This window comes from Arachis stenosperma, chromosome 7 (assembly GCF_014773155.1).
Source record: "Arachis stenosperma cultivar V10309 chromosome 7, arast.V10309.gnm1.PFL2, whole genome shotgun sequence".
Classification (NCBI taxonomy): domain Eukaryota; kingdom Viridiplantae; phylum Streptophyta; class Magnoliopsida; order Fabales; family Fabaceae; genus Arachis; species Arachis stenosperma.
The window spans coordinates 25,507,112-25,527,588 of NC_080383.1; positions in this window are offsets into that span (position 1 = coordinate 25,507,112).

Genomic DNA, 20,477 nt, shown 5'->3' on the forward strand with positions numbered 1-20,477 from the left:
TTGTTAAAATTATAATTAATATAAAAAATCTTTAAAATACTAAATTATAAAAGCACACAATAAAGATATGTATATATTATCGGAAAAAAATATAGTTTAAAAAATAACGACAAAAATGTTATCCTAATTTAAAAAGAATATATATAAACCAAAATGCATGTTAGTTATTTACAAAAGATTAATTTTGCTTAATAGACGGTATTATTTATTATATAACAAAAGTTTGGCATTACCTTTTATTCCTTTGATCTAATATTTCTCTTTTTATCATCTTCCATAACTAAGTTTTGTCTACTTTAATTGTACCTCCCCAACCAATAGAATAAATTTTGAGTGGATGAACCTGATTCAATTTTACGTTTGATTAATAATATTAAAATAAAAATATGTATCATCAATGCAATTGTTACTGTTATTAATATAGTAATTCTTATTTTATTATCTATTGGTCTTATTGATGCAATTAATTTCTCATCCTTCCATATACTTCATAATAATTAGAATCCTTCTTTTTGTAATTTATTGCATATATGTATACCAATATATTTCAATAGTTGTGACTTGATAACTTGCCTGATTAGATTAGATTAGATTAGTTAGCAAGTTAGTTAGCACTGCTTTAAGTTTGTTAGAATTAGTTAGTTTTTTAGCTCGTTCTATTTATGATTAGCCAGTTAGTCTTCTTAGAGAACTGATGTATAAATAGCAAAACCTGTAACTGAAAAATTCATTATTCAGTCACCAATTTTAATTTCTGCAAATTCTCTATTCTCTCAAAAGGAATGTGTAGAAAAATATTCTCCCCACACTCCACTGATTCTTGAATCATTCCCTTTAGATACAGCTTGAACTCACCTTTAACATGGTGCGGTGAGCGTGGAGCTGAAATCTGAAGGTTGAGTAGATTCGAACGAACAGCGAGGGAGAGGTGATTGACGCATCAAATCGAATTCTCATTCGAAACCACAAGTCCAATTTCTTGCTTCAAAACCCTAGATCTCTCGATTCCTGACTGTAATCGACGCATCAGTCCCTCATTCACGATTTCGATCTCAAAGTCCTGTTTCGAACCCTTGAACCTCAATTCTTGATTCAATTTCCTCTGATTCTTCCCCAAATTCTTCGTTTCTGCCCAATTCTTCCTCTTCTCTTCACTCACACAACAGAGATTGATGAGATTACAATGAGCTTAGCAAATTTCTGGTCTTCCCGATGCTAACAATTGTTTTCCGATCAACGAGTTTAGAGAAGAAGTTCTGAATCTTGAACGCTAAAAGATTCATTGATACATATGGCGCCAGATCAGAGAAACGAGCTTCCAAACATGGACATGCACACCTTCGCGAGCATGATGAATCAATTCAACATCATGCAGTCTCAGCAAGCAAGGAACAACATGAGTCCTCTCACAGATCCATCAAGCCCGTACTACCTGCATCCTGGTGAAAGTCCAGGATCTCCTTTGATCGCTACAGCCTTGACATCCTCAAACTACCACAGTTGGGAAAGAGCAATGTGGAGAGCGTTGAGGTCAAAAAATAAGGTAAAATTTGTTGATGGTTCAATTGCAAAACCAGATGAGAATGATTCACTGTATGAAGCATGGGATAGATGTAATAATATCGTCATTTCTTGGATAACCTTGGCATTAAGTCCAGAAATTGCTCAAAGTGTGATATGGCACGATATTGCAGCAGATTTGTGGCGAGACCTAAAACACCGGTATAGTCAAGGGGATATATTCAAGATGGCCGAACTTGATGATGAACTAAGCACAATCAAGCAGGGTGAACTCTCTGTCACAAAATACTTCACCAAATTGAAGGCAATTTGGGAAGAACTTGAAAATCTGCGACCTATACCTCCTTGTGTAACGTGTGCAGCAACTAACTGTGCATGTGGTCTGGAGATTGTCAGAAAGTACAGAGAAGATGCCTATGTGGTACGATTCCTGAAAGGATTGAATGAAGCTTACTCTCATGTGAAATCACAAGTCATGTTGATGAAGCCAATGCCAAAGATTGATCAAGCCTTCTCCATGCTACTTCAGCAAGAACGGCAAATAAATCAGACTGAACCTGTATTTGATGTTAGAACCCTCATGAGCGCTTCAAGCAACACTCCTCAAGCAAATAGAGGAAGGGGGCGTGGCAGAGGAGCTGGCAGGGGAAGAGGGAGAACACCTTCCAAACATTGTTCATATTGTGGTAAGACTGGCCACTTGGTTGATGTATGTTACAAGAAACACGGAATGCCACCTCATCTCAAACAAGGTGGAACAAGCTTCATCAACAATGTAGCTGCTGAAGAGAATCCTGACACAAACAGCAGTGCCATTGAAGAGGAAAGTAAGGCTGAGCTAGAGTTTACCCTAGAGCAAAAACGCGCACTACTGTCTCTGCTGCAGCAATCAGATGCACAACAAATCCAAAAGATGATAGGTACAACAAACCAAGTGGTATCACTCCCATCCAACCAAGGTATAGCTTTTGTAATGTCTCTCAATGTGTTTAGCAGCAATGCCTGGGTGATAGACTCAGGGGCCACACACCATGTGTCATTCTCTTTAGATGTTTTTCAATCGTATTATCATGTTGATCCAATCACTGTCAAACTTCCAGATGGAACCCGTACAAACACCTCAATAGCAGGAACCATAGTTTTCTCAGAGTCATTCTTTCTTAACAATGTCCTTTTCATTCCAGAATTTAAGTTCAATTTGATTTCAGTTTCTAAACTAACTAGTTCCATTCACTGTGAATTTGTTTTTAATGATGTTTGCTGCAAGATTCAGGATTGCTCTTCCAGGAAGATGATTGGTCAAGCTGAACAAAGAAGAGGGCTATATGCTTTTGAAAACTTAACTCCAACTCGGTCTACTAACAAGGTACCAGCAGCAGCACTCATCACACACAACCACAGCAAAAAGGACACCACACAATTGCATAATAACACCTGGCATTGTAGACTAGGTCATTTACCAAAGAATAAAATTGTTGTAATGCAAAAATATTATGATTGCATAGAAAACCCACATTGTAATAAACCATGTGACTCATGTCATTTCTCAAAACAAAAACGATTGGCATTTGGACATAGTTTGTCAAAGGCAGAAAATATTTTTGATTTGGTTCATTTAGATATATGGGGACCCATTAATCACTTATCCACTGCTGGTCATCAATACTTCCTTACAATTGTGGATGATAACAGTAGATATACATGGCTTTTTTTTATGAAATTAAAGTCTGAAGTCAGAAACTTGATCAAGAGCTTTGTGACACTAATCCAAACTCAGTTCAACAAAACAATTAAAAAGATACGAACTGATAATGGATTAGAGTTCCAAATGCAATCATATTATGAGGCCATGGGCATTATCCACCAAACTAGTTGTGTTGAAACTCCTCAACAAAATGGCATTGTTGAGAGAAAACATCAACACATACTAGAAGTGACTCGAGCACTCATGTTTCAAGCAAACATTCCAAAGTGTTTTTGGAATTATGCAAGTGCTCAAGCCATTCATATAATCAACAGGATTCCCAGCACCGTTTTGAAAAATAAGTCCCCATACCAAATTCTATATGACAAACTACCAGATATCAACTACTTTCGAGTATTTGGCTGTCTTGCTTATGCGACCACCACTGCAGCTCATCGAAAAAAGCTTGATTCAAGAGCCAAAAAATGTGTTTTTTTGGGGCATAAGCAAGGAGTCAAAGGTTATCTTCTCTATGATCTAAAGACTAGAGAAATGTTCCTTTCTAGAGATGTTGAATTCTATGAGCACATTTTTCCTTTTCATTCAATTACTCATGACACCTCTGATTTTACACCAGCATCAGAAAATCATATTCATCAATTCATAGATCCTTTTGACTCAAGCATTCACTCTCATTCACAAAATTTCACTCACTTCCCATCCAATAATACACCATGTGCATCTTCTCGAACAGCTTCGAGTTCCCCTTCACATACATTATCACATAACCATTCATCATCACAACATGAATTTCAACCTGCATCACACACTGTTGCACCACATCAGAACACTACACTGCCTGCTGGGCCTATTAGGCGATCCTCAAGAGAACGGAGACCCCCCTCTTACTTAAAGGAATTTCACTGCTCCCTATTGAACACAGGACCAACTTGCCAATCATCCTCAGCTCCTGCAACTCAATGCAAATATCCACTAAGTGATGTCTTATCCTACGAGTCACTGTCATCGTCACACAGAAACCTATCCTTAGCACTTTCCACTATCGAAGAACCAAAAACCTATCAAGAGGCAATTGTGTATCCTTGCTGGCAGCAGGCCATTGATGCAGAACTTGAAGCTCTAGAGAAAAACAACACTTGGTTCCTTACTACTCTGCCGAAAGGGAAACGCGCGATTGGCTGCAAATGGATATTCAAAACTAAACTCAAAGCTGATGGAAGCGTTGAGAGGTACAAAGCGCGTCTCGTTGCAAAAGGTTTCACCCAAGTCCCTGGCCATGACTACTTCGACACGTTTAGCCCTGTGGTTAAAATGAACACACTCAAAATCCTTCTCGCTGTTGCAGCCACAAGAGATTGGATTGTTCATCAACTTGATATCAATACGGCCTTCCTCCATGGCGATCTCCCTGAAGATGTGTATATGAAGGTACCACCAGGCCTTAAAGTTGATGATTCTACTTTGGTCTGCAAACTCACACGGTCCCTTTATGGTTTAAAACAAGCAAGTAGACAGTGGCACACCAAACTTGCCACCACCCTGACCGGTCTTGGGTACCATCAATCGAAACATGATGACTGTCTCTTCACCAAGGATTCTGGTAACTCCTTCACTGCTTTACTTGTATATGTAGATGACCTCGTCTTGGCAGGAAATTGTATGGTTGAGATTCAGGCTGTCAAGGATCACTTGCACAAATTGTTCCAGATCAAGGACATTGGTGAGCTTAAATACTTCTTAGGCATCGAGTTTGCCAGAAGCAGGGAGGGATTCGCAATGTACCAACGTAAATATTGCCTTGAACTACTTGAAGACTATGGCATGCTGGCTGCCAAGAGTGCCACAACTCCAATGGATTACTCCAGGCAACTATCAAAATCCACAGGAACAAGGTTGGAGACCAACACTGAATATCGAAGACTAATTGGGCGCCTACTCTACTTAGCAAACACAAGACCCGAAATCAGCTATGCCGTCGGCAAGTTGAGTCAATTTCTAGAATGCCCCACTGATAAACACTTCGAAGCTGGCTTGAGAGTACTGAGATACTTGAAATCCTCCCCAGCACAAGGCCTATTTTTCTCCACCAAGTCAGATCTTGAAGTAATTGGATATTCGGATAGTGATTGGGCTGCATGTCCCGACTCGAGAAGGTCAGTGACGGGCTACTGTTTCTTCCTAGGAACAAGTTTGATAACATGGAAGAGCAAAAAGCAAAATGTGGTGGCCAGATCATCAGCAGAAGCTGAGTACAGGGCGCTCGCAGCAGCAACATGTGAAGCCCAGTGGATACACTTCATCATGAATGACCTCAAATTCCCACAAATAAAGCCAATAGCCATCTATTGCGACAGCCAGGCAGCATTATACATAGCTGCAAATTCAGTATTTCACGAGAGAACAAAGCATATAGAAGCGGATTGTCACATTGTCCGCGACAAAACCAAGGACCAAGTAATCAAGCTACTGCCCATTAAGTCTGCCGAACAAGCTGCAGATATCCTAACTAAGGCATTGTGTCCCAAGCTGTTCGATTCATGTCATCGCAAGTTCAGGCTCCTCAACATATATGCGCCTGACTTGAGGGAGGGTGTGACTTGATAACTTGCCTGATTAGATTAGATTAGATTAGTTAGCAAGTTAGTTAGCACTGCTTTAAGTTTGTTAGAATTAGTTAGTTTTTTAGCTCGTTCTATTTATGATTAGCCAGTTAGTCTTCTTAGAGAACTGATGTATAAATAGCAAAACCTGTAACTGAAAAATTCATTATTCAGTCACCAATTTTAATTTCTGCAAATTCTCTATTCTCTCAAAAAGAATGTGTAGAATATATTACTTTAGAATTAAGTAATGATATATCCCAAATAAGACATCTCTTTACTTTTTATTGGTTTTAAAATTTTAATTTTTATAATTTTATTTTTAAAATTATGAAATTAATATCAACATTTAAAGCAATAAAATTTTGAATTTTTTTCAAAGTAAATATAAACATTGCATACCATAATTTTTTAAAAAATTAATATTGATATATTTTAATAATGTATCATATAATTTTTATAATTTATGTAAATCTTAGTTGGTGCGTATCTATTGGATAAATCAGATGTTTGAGTTCCTTTCTCTTATCTCTTTACATATCTTGCTGGACTCTTTTGATATTAATTTATCTGTTAAAAATATTAGTCATTAGTTGTTAAAATTAATGAACAAAATTATCTATTCCAATGTTGATATTGTAATGATAAAATTATATAATACACGGATTATACTTGTAAAAAGGCTAACGTATTTGCTAAGCACATAAATTATCTGAGGTGTAGGTAACAAAATTTCTTTAAATTCCACATTCTTTGTGAATTGTCCGCTTTTTTCATCTATTGTTCCTTTTTTGACTAAAATTTTTGTGGTTGACTGAAAAACACTTTAAGATAGAGTAAGTATAAATGATACTAGATGTTTCATGATTATTGTCATGGGCTAATATAGTAACATTTTTTAATAGTTGGTATTCAAATTAGTTATTCGATAAATGTCTTTAATTCAAAAATTTGAAAGTTGTTTATCCATTGATTTGTAAAATTTAATATAGTTTTTAGACTTTTTTTTTAAATTATGATACATTTTACCGTTACCAAATTTTATCATTGGTTAATTTTTTAATTGGACAAAAATTTTATAACAAAAAGGATTAATCTTTATTTATGCAATGTATTTTTAAATACATTAAATAAAATATAAATATATTTGTGCTCTTTTTTAACCGTTGTGTTTATATTTAAGTGAGATATATCTTGATTTTATTTTTAAATTTTAAAAAATATATATCATTACCAAAATTCTAAAATATGAGAACACAAATAAAAATAAAAAATTAAAAAAATTAAATCAAAGAATATTAAAAATAATTATGTTACATTGAAATGAGAATTCAAGAGAAAGGAAGAGACAAACCAACTTTGAGGAAGATTGTGAAAAAAGAGTGAACACGTCTAAACAGCAAAAATCACGAACGTTCCTCTCCAAAAACGAAAATGCTGTAGAAATCCAAAATAGAGAAAATATTGGAAGCAAAATAGAAGTGGATGAATCACATAGGCATAGAGAAACTCTTTATGAAAAGAAAAACAAAGTAGTTCTTACAGAAAACAAGAGTAAAAAGGGAAAAAATTAACTGATGAAGTCCTTTTATAAGAAACAATGAAGCCAAAACGGCTCCAAACAGCTCCTTCACTCCTCATTAAAACGTGTGCGGATCCCAAGGAGCAACTGCCGCACAAATGTTCATGTAGCATTAAGGTCTCAACATTTAAAAATTCAAATAAATCAGACATTCTAACAAAATAGGCCCGACGTCCATAACAAAAGCCGTAAAATGCTCGAGTCCGACCTCTACAAAGGAACAGACTCAAGTAAGGGAACTATTCATATCCTGACCCAAGCAGATAAGAGCCAGACCCAATAAAGATAAAAGGCCCACCAATAAAGGTGGACCTCACCATAAACCCGACCTCTTTTAAGAAGTCAAACAAAAGCGTAAAGGTCCAGTTTTACTTGACTAAACAAGTAACTGCATTCTTAAATCTCTCATACTATGCCTACCTCATCTAGAAGGTGGATCCTAATAAACTCTCAAGATAAAAAAAATACTTATCTATCAGAAAAGATAAAACTACTCCAAAGATGGTTATCTACTCTACTACAAATACACTGAACCCCAGATATAACTCATGTTCTAATCTACTAAAAACCTACTTAAATCCCTTGCTAACTTAAGCATCGGAGTCTCTTGCAGGTATCAACCCCACCTTCTCATGAGGAACTCGGACAAGCGGCACCTTGGCACCAAAGAGGTCGGACACTGCCATCCAAAGGGATCTGGACCTCACGTTCAGGCCCAAATCAACGTTTCAGGTAACTCTCAGAATAATATTTTTTTCGTAATAAATAAAAGCAGGAGTTGAAAAGTACCCATTTTTTTATAAGTTAGAGTAATAAATTTATTTTTATTTCATAGTTGTTACTTTCTATTCACTCAAATTCAAAAATACACACACTAAAAAATAAGAGATATATTTTTTTCTTCTTATTCTATTTGTTATTATTAGTCTTATGAATATATTTTTTATTTTTTTAAATATTTATAATTAAATTCATAATCTTGTTTGTTAAATAAATATAAGTATATAAATATTATATTATATTATATTTTATATTGTATGATGAGGATGAAATATTAAAAAATTATTATTATTATTATTATTATTATTATTAAATTTATTTTATGAAATAAATTTTTAAGGATGAATGATGTTTGAAAAAGTTGGACACCAAACTTTAATTTTGACATTTTATATTAACTTTATAACTTCATATATTGTTTGATGTATTATTTGATTAAGAAATACACTGGTGTATGCATAATTTTCTATATAAAATCAAACAGTAGTACTCAAATATAAAATAAATCATGTATATTAATTTGATTAATTTTGTTACAGAATATTATTATACTTGCTTTCCTTGTCGAATCACGAGAAAAAAAGAATTGGATACCAAACTATTTTTTTTTTACCAAAGATAGGAGATTCGAACCCGCAACCTCTTAATTGAGTGGAGAGACTATGCCATTTGAGCTATAACTCATTGGTGAATACCAAACTACCTGTATTCCCATTATATATATGTAGTTCGATTCGGTTGTACAGAGTGAAAATGCAAATCGAACCAAACCTCAATAAAACTAATCCAAAATCTAAAAAAATCCAAAATTGAGCAACTTGTTTCGGTTTTCGGTTTGGATCGGTGCGATTTTGTAATTTTTTTATCGATTTAGATCTGAATACCCTTAGTATCAATCAATTTAATTCATTATTCTTGACTTCTTATCATTGAGTTGTTGTTTGATCTTAGATTATATACTAGCAGAAGCTCCCGCACATACGTGCGGATAGTAGTAGTGTTTAGTTGTTATAACTACTCTTTAAAACATTTAACTAACTTTGTGATGGACTTATGTTTTTTTTATAATTATTTATTTGTTTATCTGTATAGTTATCTATGTAAAGTACATTGCAAAAAGTATTAATACTTAAAAAGTTATATAAATTTTTTAAGTACGTCATTAAATTTGGAAAGAATTTAACATATTACTAAAATTTGTATTTCTATTAAACCAAGTGAAATGTATATGAATTTAAGGAGATGATATAAAAAATTGTGTATTATTAATGGGGATGGGGTTCATAGAAAGGGATCTTGTGATTGTGAACACATCGTGGGTCCGAAAATTTTATGTCAACTACTACAACGCAGCCTTCAACGTAGTTCACCTCAGAGCTCAGAAGATTTTAGTGACTGAGGAGACTATAGAGTGTATCCTCCACCTTCTTCCTAGACCCAGTGAAAAAGACGCTTATGAAAAAATAGAAGGTGAGAGGAAGCAGATAAAGTTTGACTAGGATGAGGTAATGATAGTTATCGCTAAGCTTGGGAGCTAGTGGATTTTTGGAGCAGACAAGACAGTTCCCAGGGCAATATCAGTCCATGCTCTGTGTAACACCCCAATTATCCGAAGCCTTACCTCTAGCGGTAAAGCAAAGGTTAATAAGAGGTTACGACAATCCTAAGGCTTATACGTATTTATATATATAAGGAAATAATATAAACTAGAAGCCTGATGAAGGAGTAAGCTCAAAACCTTTATTTACAAAAGCGTGAGACGTTCACACGAAATTAACGCATAAGGTACAAGGTATATGTGTAAGAGAATATAACATATATAAGTATAAGAATATAATAATCATAGAGAACTAGCCGCAGCTTGCGGAGTTTAAGCCGACTAGTTACAAATAGAAAAATACAAAGTTTTAGAATTAAAAATAGCTTATACAGCCTATCTCTCAAATAAGCCTCTAAGGCCATAAGAATAAGATACAAGGAGATGTGAGAGTAATTATAGCAAAACAAAATAGAATTAAACCAAGGAGGAACCATACTCCGCTCTGTCACCATATCTGCAATCTCACCGAGGTGGATTAGCAACCTGCAACTAAAAAACAACAACAATATATGGTATGAGAATTGGAGGTTCTCAGTATGGTAACAATGCCCAATATGTAAGATGTAAGGCCCCGGGACGCCGAAGGCAATCCTAGAACTTCACATCGCATACGAGTATTCAAGCTTAGAACAAAATAAAATAATACATAAAGAACTTAAACCATAAACCAGGGTTATCTAAACTTAGGGAATTTTTAACTAATACTAATCACGCCGTTGTATCCCACAGCCTTCGCCAACCTAATCTCCGTGCGATTCCATCGCCACCGCCTACCTAACCTCCTCAGCACCAGACAAACACAAATAATGCAAACAAGTAAAACAAAGATAATATACATATACAGCAAGTAGTTCAGCAAGTAAGTAAACATATTATACAATTAGGCAAACCCAAGTAGTCAAAGCAAGCAAGCACATAAGAGATGCATATGATGAATGTCTATCCTATTAGCTCATGATATCACTTGTTGGTCTATGAATGCCAATCCGACACACCCTTTCGGACGTCGCCTTTCTGCCACTTGCGAGGATATAGCACCTGGCCCGCTCTTGTTCCGAGGATATAGTGCCTGGCTCACTATCGTTCCGAGGATATAGTGCCTGGCCCACTTGCATGCTCAATCCAAGGATATAGTGCCTAGCACACTCTTGTGGCAGAGAAGAAAAACAACAACACATACAACTCATCACAAATCATTCCAAGGATATAGTGCCTGGCACACTATCATTCCAAGGATTTAGTGCCTGGCTCACTATCCGCATCCATAATTCCATTAACCTCAAATCATCATCATTTCTCATCTTAAATCACTTCCAATTATCAACTCTCAATATTCCAAGGATATAGTGCCTGGCACACTCTCTTTCAATCATTATCATCATTCCATTAACATCCTTACACATTCATATTTCTCAAACTCATCATAGGCAATTCCATTCCGAACTCATCAGTTCACCAATTTCTCAATTCACTATCAACAATCACCCTATGCACCACTCTTCCTTCTTTCTCAACTAACTCATCCGCAATACACCAGAAACCTAAGCCTCTGTTCTCTAACTTTTCATAATAAACATCAACAAAGCCCTTATCTTATTTCCCATATTCCCATACTCGAAAGTAGGCCCGAAAGCTTTAAAATGGTGTCATAGAAGTTTACAACCTTGTTGGGAAGGTAAAATAGTTGAAAACAAAGTTTAAAATTGTGAAATAGGGCGTGTGTGTCCGCACAGGGGTGTGCGTGCACACGCCCAGGAAGATTTTCAAAGTGTGCGTACGCACCGGGGTGTGCGTATGCACAGGTACTAAAATTTATAAAGTATGTTCACTCGCACAAGCTGTGCAAGCGCCCCCAACAGACGACCCTTCCCGACTTGTGCATGCGCACAGGGCTGTGCGTCCGCACAGGTCGTAATCCTTCATTGATGTGTGCACGCACCAGCCGTGCCAGTGCTCAAAACAGTAAGCCTTCCCTTGCATGTGCGTGCACACAGATCTGTGCGCCCGCATAGGTCTAACTTTTCGCAGGGTTGTGCGTGCGCACATATCAGAAATCCTGAAATTCTGCAACTTTGCAAAATTTCATATTTAATTTCCAAAACTAACTTTGAATGATCATAACTTCCTCTACAAAATTCCAAATTTTACAAACTTTATATCAATTTAAAGGCTTTTCAAAGATCTTTAATTCTAGATAAGTTTCATCAGATTTTGAAAATCGAGGCAAAAGTTATGATCAGACAAAATTCACCAAAAATCTATTTTTACCCCAAAACCACATAACCTCAAATTTAAGCAAACCCCAATCCAATACCAATTCAATCACATATCAACCATACCAAAACAGTCCAAAATTTATACAAACACTACCTCAATCATTTTCTCACTCACATAACCTTCTAAACCATCCAACAATTCTAAATCCAATCTAATTCACATTTTCCAAATTTTCATTAACCTTATTAACATCAACATGACTTCTTACTACTTCCATCATCCTTCAACTATACCACATCCAACATTTAGTATCTCAAATTATCAACCCCTTCAACACTCATCAAAATTCAATATACCTCATACCTCAATATCATTATTTAACAACATTTACAAAAATCAATTCATCAAGCATCATCAACCAACTAACATCAACAACTACTATAAATCCTCATCAATTCCAACAATTTATCACCAAACAATAACTAACATTAACCAACATCATAATACATCATTATCACCAATAATCCTCAACAATCACCATCATCATCCATATACCACAACAACCACATTTCCAATTCAATCCTATTCTATGGGCCACTAGCCTCAGTGTCAATGAACATTACATATTACATAAAGGAAACCGAAATCATACCTTGGCCGATTTCCAAACCCACCAAACACCAAAATGAAGCCACCAAGCTTGATCCAAAGCCTCAACCAACACCAACAAACACCAAGGCTCAAACTAACAACACATATATCACCAAAATCACAACCCAAGATACACAAAACAACTAAACACAAGGGTTTAGTGAAACCTTACCTTATCCAACAAGAGTAGGGGTAAAACCCAACAATTACTCGCTACTAGAGATCACCTAAACAAGCAAAACCACAAAATCTACTCAAAACTCTTAACCAAAAACGCGCAGAAACTTAGTGCACAAAACTGGAGAGTGAGGTGCGAGCCCTTACCAAATTTTTTTAGATAGAAAGAAAGAGCTCGTCGAGGCTTCGCGTGGCCATAAACGGCTCGTCAATCGGAGGTCCATAGCTCAAGTTACAAGTAAAAAAAGGTGAGGGTGAATAGTGTTTTCTCTTCTCCCTCTCCTCTCATGGTAGCTGCGCCCCTCTCATCAAATTAGGGCATGAATGAGCTGAAAAGCTCATTAAGTGAGCTTATATATGTTGGACCTTGGGCCTGGTTTGGGCCCGGTCTAACCCGTTAGCATTTTTAGTCCGTTTGGCCCACTTTGGGCCAAAACCTTTAAGATTAGTGTCCGGTTTTCAATTCAAAAATTATTTTTGTCCTTTTAAAACAATAAACTAATTTTCCAAAATCTTATTTTTATAAAACCACAGCATCGGACAGACTTAAATCGGTTCGGCCGGTTCAGTTGCCTATTCGCGGCTTTTCTCGGTTTTGCTCAGAAAATACATTTTTTGAGTCAGAAAAATTCACTGAAACCAAATTTCACATTTATATTTTCTAATTAAAACTTCTAAATTTTAAATCTATTCTGGACACTAAAATTATTTTATTAAAACGGTTTTACGTGAAAACGCAGGTTCTTACACTCTGACTAATGAGGCTTGGATCTAGCAGTAGATCTTGGCCAATTACGTGATGCCGAGCACCCAACATACCGTCGTTATTGCTAATATGGTGGTATTGGTCTGGTGTGTCCTGGAAGGTAAGTAGATGTACCTTCCAAGGCTCATTAGAAAGTACATGGGACGAGCTCACTATATTGGCAACTTGGCCTTCTCGTGCTTGATTACTGAGTTGGTTATGGAGGCAGGGGTTCTCTAGCTGGCCACATATGAGAGATTGACCATCGCAGGAAGCAAGAAGGTAATATTACACAGCAACTGGTTCGGGCCTTAGCCAAGCTCCAGATGCAGAGGCAGATGTCAGGCAGCACCCGCTTCAAAGGCAGGACCTTCAACATGCTCAGCATCATCATAGTCAATTTACCACCTTGTACAGAGCCTCTTCTACCGGATGGATTAGATGGAATGTCACAATAAGCGATGTTTTGACTTCCTGAAGAGGATCTCTGGCTGCACTGATTTCCCACCGGAGGAACCTGACACTCCTTCTGAGCCCAGTGAGCAGGAAGAGTAGGCCCCAACAGATGACGGTGGAGATGATGATGATGACAACTCCTTCCATTCTACATGACTTCATGAGCACCGAGGACGGAGCTAGATTTTAAGTGTGGGGAGTCGTCCGACCAATCGGCGAATTTTGGGTGACAATTCTTGCATTCCGAACACTTCAGTTTTGGTTTTTATTATGCTTTTTAGATATTTTGTTAGCATTTTGTTATTTTGGATACATTTTAGTTTATTGCACTTTTATTAGTTTTGTTTGAACATAACTAGTATCTTTATAGTTGGATGCATCTTTATTTTGGCTTGTATATATGCTTTTTAGACTTTAGTTGTTGTTTGCGATTGGATAATATGATGATTGCACCTAGTTTAGTTTCCTACATACTTGATGATTTAGTTTGATTGAAATTAGAAAATGAACTTAGGATTTTTGATGATTTTCACCTAATCATTTTACATATATAGAATAAGATTAGTTGAATAATGAAATTTTCCAAGAAAACTTCTTTTTATATAGGGCATTGACATTTCAATTGATTTGAGTGGATATTTTTCATTGAAACTTGCTTGAATTATACAATGTGAAACATAGTTTTTGAGCTAAGAACACACAACCTTATGAGTTTTATGCCTTAATGTGTGGTTACATATTATTAACCACTATTTTCATTCTTGTGTGTCATTCTCTTTCTATGATTGCAATATTTGATTTGTTTGATTCTTTATGTCTATTATTTAGTGTGTATATGTATTTACATGATTGAGGCCTTTATTTCATTGTAGCTCATTTATCCATATAGTCTACCATTTCATCTACCTTTTGTTAGCCCACTTTGAGCCTTTTTAATTCTCTTTTGTTCTTAATTTTAGCACATTACTAGCCTTAAGTGAAAACAATGGATGTCCTTAATTTGGATCTTTGATTAGCTTAGGTTAGTGAGATTGTGTAATATCTAAGTGCATAGTTCTAAAAACCGAACCGCATTGGCCGGTTCAACTAGGTTAACTGAGAACCGATCACCAAACCGGTTCGATTAGGCCTATAAACCGTCTGGCAAAAAACCGGTTATAGAACTGGTCAAACCGGAGGTTAACTGGTGAACCAGCTGAACTGGCCGATTTTTTTGGAGGGTTTTCGGTTCGAAAATAAACCCTAAAAAATGACGCCGTTTTATCTTTAGAAGAAAAAAAAAAGGAAAAACGGCAAAACCCTAAATCAATCGCTTTCATGTTTCATCCTCGTAACCCATCATTTCAAACTCATCTCCTCTCCTCTCTTCTCTGAAACTGAACCATAGAAGCCACCGCAACCCTCAATCGCGCAGCCGCCGTAGCCCGCAACCATCGCAACAACGGTTTTGACCACCACAGCCTCCACAGCCCTACCGCGTCGTTGTCATCGCCAAGCTCACCTTCTCTGTGTTTGTCGGTGTCGCATCCTTTGTCGTCATCGTCACTCGCCTTCCTCCTCGCTGCCGGTAAGCACTGTGACTTAGATTTTGATAATACTTGGATGTTGATAATACTCTGTTCGCACTTCGCAACCATCTCCTCGGCGTTTGCTTGCTGGTTTAGGGTTTAGTAATTGATTTTGATAATACTTATTATGTGTTAGTAATTGATTTTCTGATTAGCTTGATTTTCTGAGGTTATTGTTTGCTGGTTGCTGAGGTTATTGATTTATTTGTTATTTTTGATTTTCTGTTCATAATTTTTTCTTGTTATTGTTTAGTGGTTTAGTAATTGTTTGCTGAGGTTATTGATTTTTGCTGGTTTAGTAATTGTTTGCTGAGGTTATTGATTTTCATTTATTATTTCTGTTTATGATTTTTTGCTGAGGTTATTGGTTATTTGTTATTTCTGTTCATAATTTTTTTGTTGTATGTTACAGATGAAACAATCACAAAGCAATTCACAGCCACAAGATAATGCTATTCAAGAATCACAAATTGGTTCTTCTAGAGATAATCTGATCCAATTTGGCAATATTTTATAGTGAAATATGACAAAAATAACAAGGCTCAATATACATGTATTTTCTGCTTGAATACTTACAATGGAGGGGGATATATAGAATAAAAGATCACTTTGCAAAAATTTCTATTCTAATTAAAGTTTGTAATAAAGTCACTGAAGCTGTTGAACTTAAATTCAAAAGGCTCTTAGAGGAAAACAAAAAAATAAGGCAGAAAAAAATTTGCAAGTGATTGTTATGATGTGGAAACACAAGTACAAGAAGAGTGTGAATTGTCTAATTCTATACAACCTCCAGCTCCTGCAATAATGGGAGACAAAGTTATGGATAATTTTTATGTGAAATTGTGAAATTTTGAATTTTATTAAGTTAGAAATTATTGAATTTATATATTTAAAATTATATATAAGTTTTTTAAATAATTTTATTTAATATTTTATTAAATCGGTTGAATTCCGGTTGAACCTCGATCGAAACAGTAAACCATTGAACCAGTGATCTTATTGGTTTATTGACCAGTCCGGTTCTTGTAATCTTGTCTAAGTGTGAGAAAATTTGGAAACATTAGTTGATAAAAATGTGCTTTATATTTCTATTGAAAACCTTGAGAATTGGATACATGTTCATGTCTTAATTGTGTAAATCATATGCATTCACTTTTGTATATAAAAATAAATAAATAAATAAAGTAATAAAAAGGTGACAAAGGCCCCCAAAGAAAAGTAATAATAATCAATGCATATGGGATATGGATTGGAAAGAATGCAAGAATATGTAAAAAGTGAAATTATGGGTAGTTAATAGGTTTAGTTTTAGAATTGTATAGGTTGTTATATGCTGGGTGAAAGTTTAAGTTGATCAAAGATTCAAATTCTAACTCACTTAACCATATACATCCTCACCTTGACCCTAACTCCATTACAACCCTTGAAAAGTCCTTATGATACTTGCATGCATACATTGAATAATTATTGATTGTTAGATGAAAAATAAGTCTTAGAAATCAAGATTAGAAGAGAATTGAGTGAATCTACCCTAAACACTTGAGCGACAAGAGCATATACACATTCGGTGAAAGGTTCGATTGCTCAACTCTATGTTTTCACCTATGATTATCTTTTATCTTGCAAGTTTGTAATTCTTTTTTATGACTCAATTCAATTGTGGATGTGGCTTGGTTGTTAATGCTTTTAGCCCTTAGTTGTTTATATATGTATTCTTGAAAATTAATTTATTTGAATTAAGTAGATACATATAAATAATTAGATATATTAGGTAGAGTAGTTGCATGCATTTAGATAGATTGCATTTGGATAGTTTACATTGAATAAATGTTGATACTCTTTTTTGTCTTTCTTGATATTTAGCATGAGGATATGCTATGTTTAAGTGTGGAGAGGTTGAAAAACCACAATGTTATGGTTTATCTTGTATTGAATTGAGTGAATTTTATCAACTTATTTTGCATTTATTCACTAAAATAGCATAGTTTTGTGAATTTTTCCTAATTGTGCTTAATGATTAAAAACATATTTTTTAGGCCCTTAAAATTACTAAATTTAATTCACTTTAATTTCATTCAATGTCTTGATATGTTTGTTGAGTGATTTCAAGTTTAGAAGACAAGGATGACTTGAAGAAGTGAATAAAAAGTATGCAAAAGTGGAGAATTTATGAAAAAATAGCATTTGGAGCATTTCATGGTCATGCGTACGCAAATATCTCAAGTTGTGGGTACGCATGTTTTGGAATTTCCGAAATCGTGGGTACGCATGCCTCATGCGTATGCATGACTGAAGGCACATGATTTCAATTAAGTGAACACGTGGGTCGTGATTTCAAGACTTCCTTGGGACCAATCCAACTCATTTTTAAAGTATTTCAAGTCAAACTCAAGAAGGATGAAAGAGGGAGCAATTAGGATAGTTTAAGAACATGTTTTAGGATAATTTTCTAGAATTTAGGATACTTAGGCTAATTTCTCTTTAGTTTTAGTCTTTGATCTTGTTCTAGGGCAGTTTTTTTATATTTTCCTTGTTCAATTGACTTAATTCTCTTAGTTTTATTTGTTAGTTTCTTTATTTTGTCAATTTTGGATTATGCACTCTGTTGTTAATCTCAATTCTCTTTGATGCAATTTAGTATTTTCATGTTTATTGATGTTTGTTTGATTTAGGGTTAAGTACTGTTTTCGTCCCTAAGGTCTGGGTGAAAACCAAAATCGTCCCCGACCTTTTTTGTTATTAAAATCATCCCCAACGTTACAAAACGTTATAAAATGGTCATTTTTTACTTTAATTTTAATTTTCTTTACCAAATTACCCTTAATAATTAATAAAAATAATATTAAAAACAAAAAATAATCCCCCTAACCCAACCAATCCCCTTCCCCTGCGTGAATCTCTTCACTTTTTTCCTTCTCCAACCCTTCCTCCATCCCTCTCACTTTCTTCCTTGCTCTGAACAAGCCTCACCGGCCCACTATTACTGCTTGCTTCAGTTATGGCTCCAATGCAAACTAGGTTCCCAATTTCTCTTCAATCTTGAAAAATAATGGTGGATTCAATGCTGTTTTGGGCCGACCGTGGAGAGCTCTTGACAACTAGGGAGACTTCGGGGAGAAATCAAGTGAGAGAACATAAGATGAGAAGACACCACATCCAACTCAAAACCTTAAGGTGTCAAGTTAATGGGTCTCTCATCTTATAAACTCTTCACTCTTCCTTACTTTCTTTGATGTGGGACTAACTTCGACACTCCTCACACTTACAACACTAACAATCTCCCCCTCAAGTGTGAGCCTCTACATCAAGCATCAACTCCCTGCTAGCTCCTCTACCACATGAGTATTCGTCCATCACAGTGGAAGACTTTCGATGCTTCACCTTGAATACTCCTTAAACCAGACCGATTAAACCATCAGCTCTGATACCACTTTTTGGGCCAAACGTGGAAAGCTCTCGACAACCAGGGAGACTTCGGGGAGAAATCAAGTGAGAGAACATAAGATGAGAAGACACCACATCCAACTCAAAACCTTAAGGTGTCAAGTTAACGGGTCTCTCATCTTATAAACTCTTCACTCTTCCTTGCTTTCTTTGATGTGAGACTAACTTCGACACTCCTCACACTTGTAACACTAACATGTTGTTCATCATCCACAACAGCAAGAACATTGGAATGATACTTCTTCAACTTTTTCTTCTTTAATTTTTATTCAATCTTGAACAATAATGTTGGATTTAGCGCGATCATCATTTACAATAGCAAGCACATTGGGATTATTGGACCAATAATGAAATTGCTAGTAGTAACAACTCATGCTCCCTTTTTTCTTCCTTTTACTTGATTTCTTGGATTTCAATTTGTTCTTCATTTCTTTTATTTTTTCTAATTTTCTTTCTTCTGTATCATTTTTCTCTGATTCGCTTTCTCTTTGTTTCTGTTGTTGTTGTTGATTTTGGGCAAAGCTAAAGTAAAACTTGTGATATTTTTTTGGCAGTAGGAAAAGAAAGGGGCAAGGCAGTGGTATGATGGAGGTGGGAGGAGTGTTGAGGGTGGGGAGTAAATGGTAGAAATAGAAAATAGAAGGAAGAGATACTGCAATTTTGAGTTCTTGTTCCTATTTTCTTCGGTTGTTCTCTTTCTCTCTTCTTCTTTCTTTTCTTTTTTTATATTTTTGAAGAACATATGAGTTCTTTTTAAAATTTTTTAATTTATGTTGTTGCTAATTTTGGATCTAAAATTATGGTTGATGATTGCTGAATTGTTTAATTTGAAATTTTTGTTGATTTATTTTGTGATTGTTGCCGTTGGTGTTGCTGGATTGTTGGTGGTTATGGTGTAGCGATGGTGATGGTGATGATAATGCAGAGGGTAATGCAGAGGGCAGTGGTGAAGGTGGAGGGACTTTTTAATTTTTGTTTAAGGGTAAAATTGTCCAAAAAATTTTATTTATGGACAAAAGGACAATTTTATAACGTTTTGTAACGTTGGGGATGATTTTAATAATAAAAAAAGGTCGGGAACGATTTTGATTTTTACCCCAAACTTTAGGGACGAAAACAGTACTTAACCCTTTGATTTATTATTATTGTTTTCTTTCAATTGGTAGTCTTAGATTTTACTAATTCTTGTAATTTATTATATTTTATGTTTATGCACTCTAGGTGTTTGATGAAATGCTTAAATTAGTTTTAGAGTATATTTTTGTATTGTTGGATTGGAATGAAAATTAGGTAATCTTGAGTCATTAATGTCCAATTTGGATTGGTAATCTAGAGTTGTTAATTAATCTTGTTTCCATTGATGTTATTTATGAATTGGAAAACTAGGCCTATTTGATCTTCTCCCGATGTTCAAGATAACGAAGTAGGATT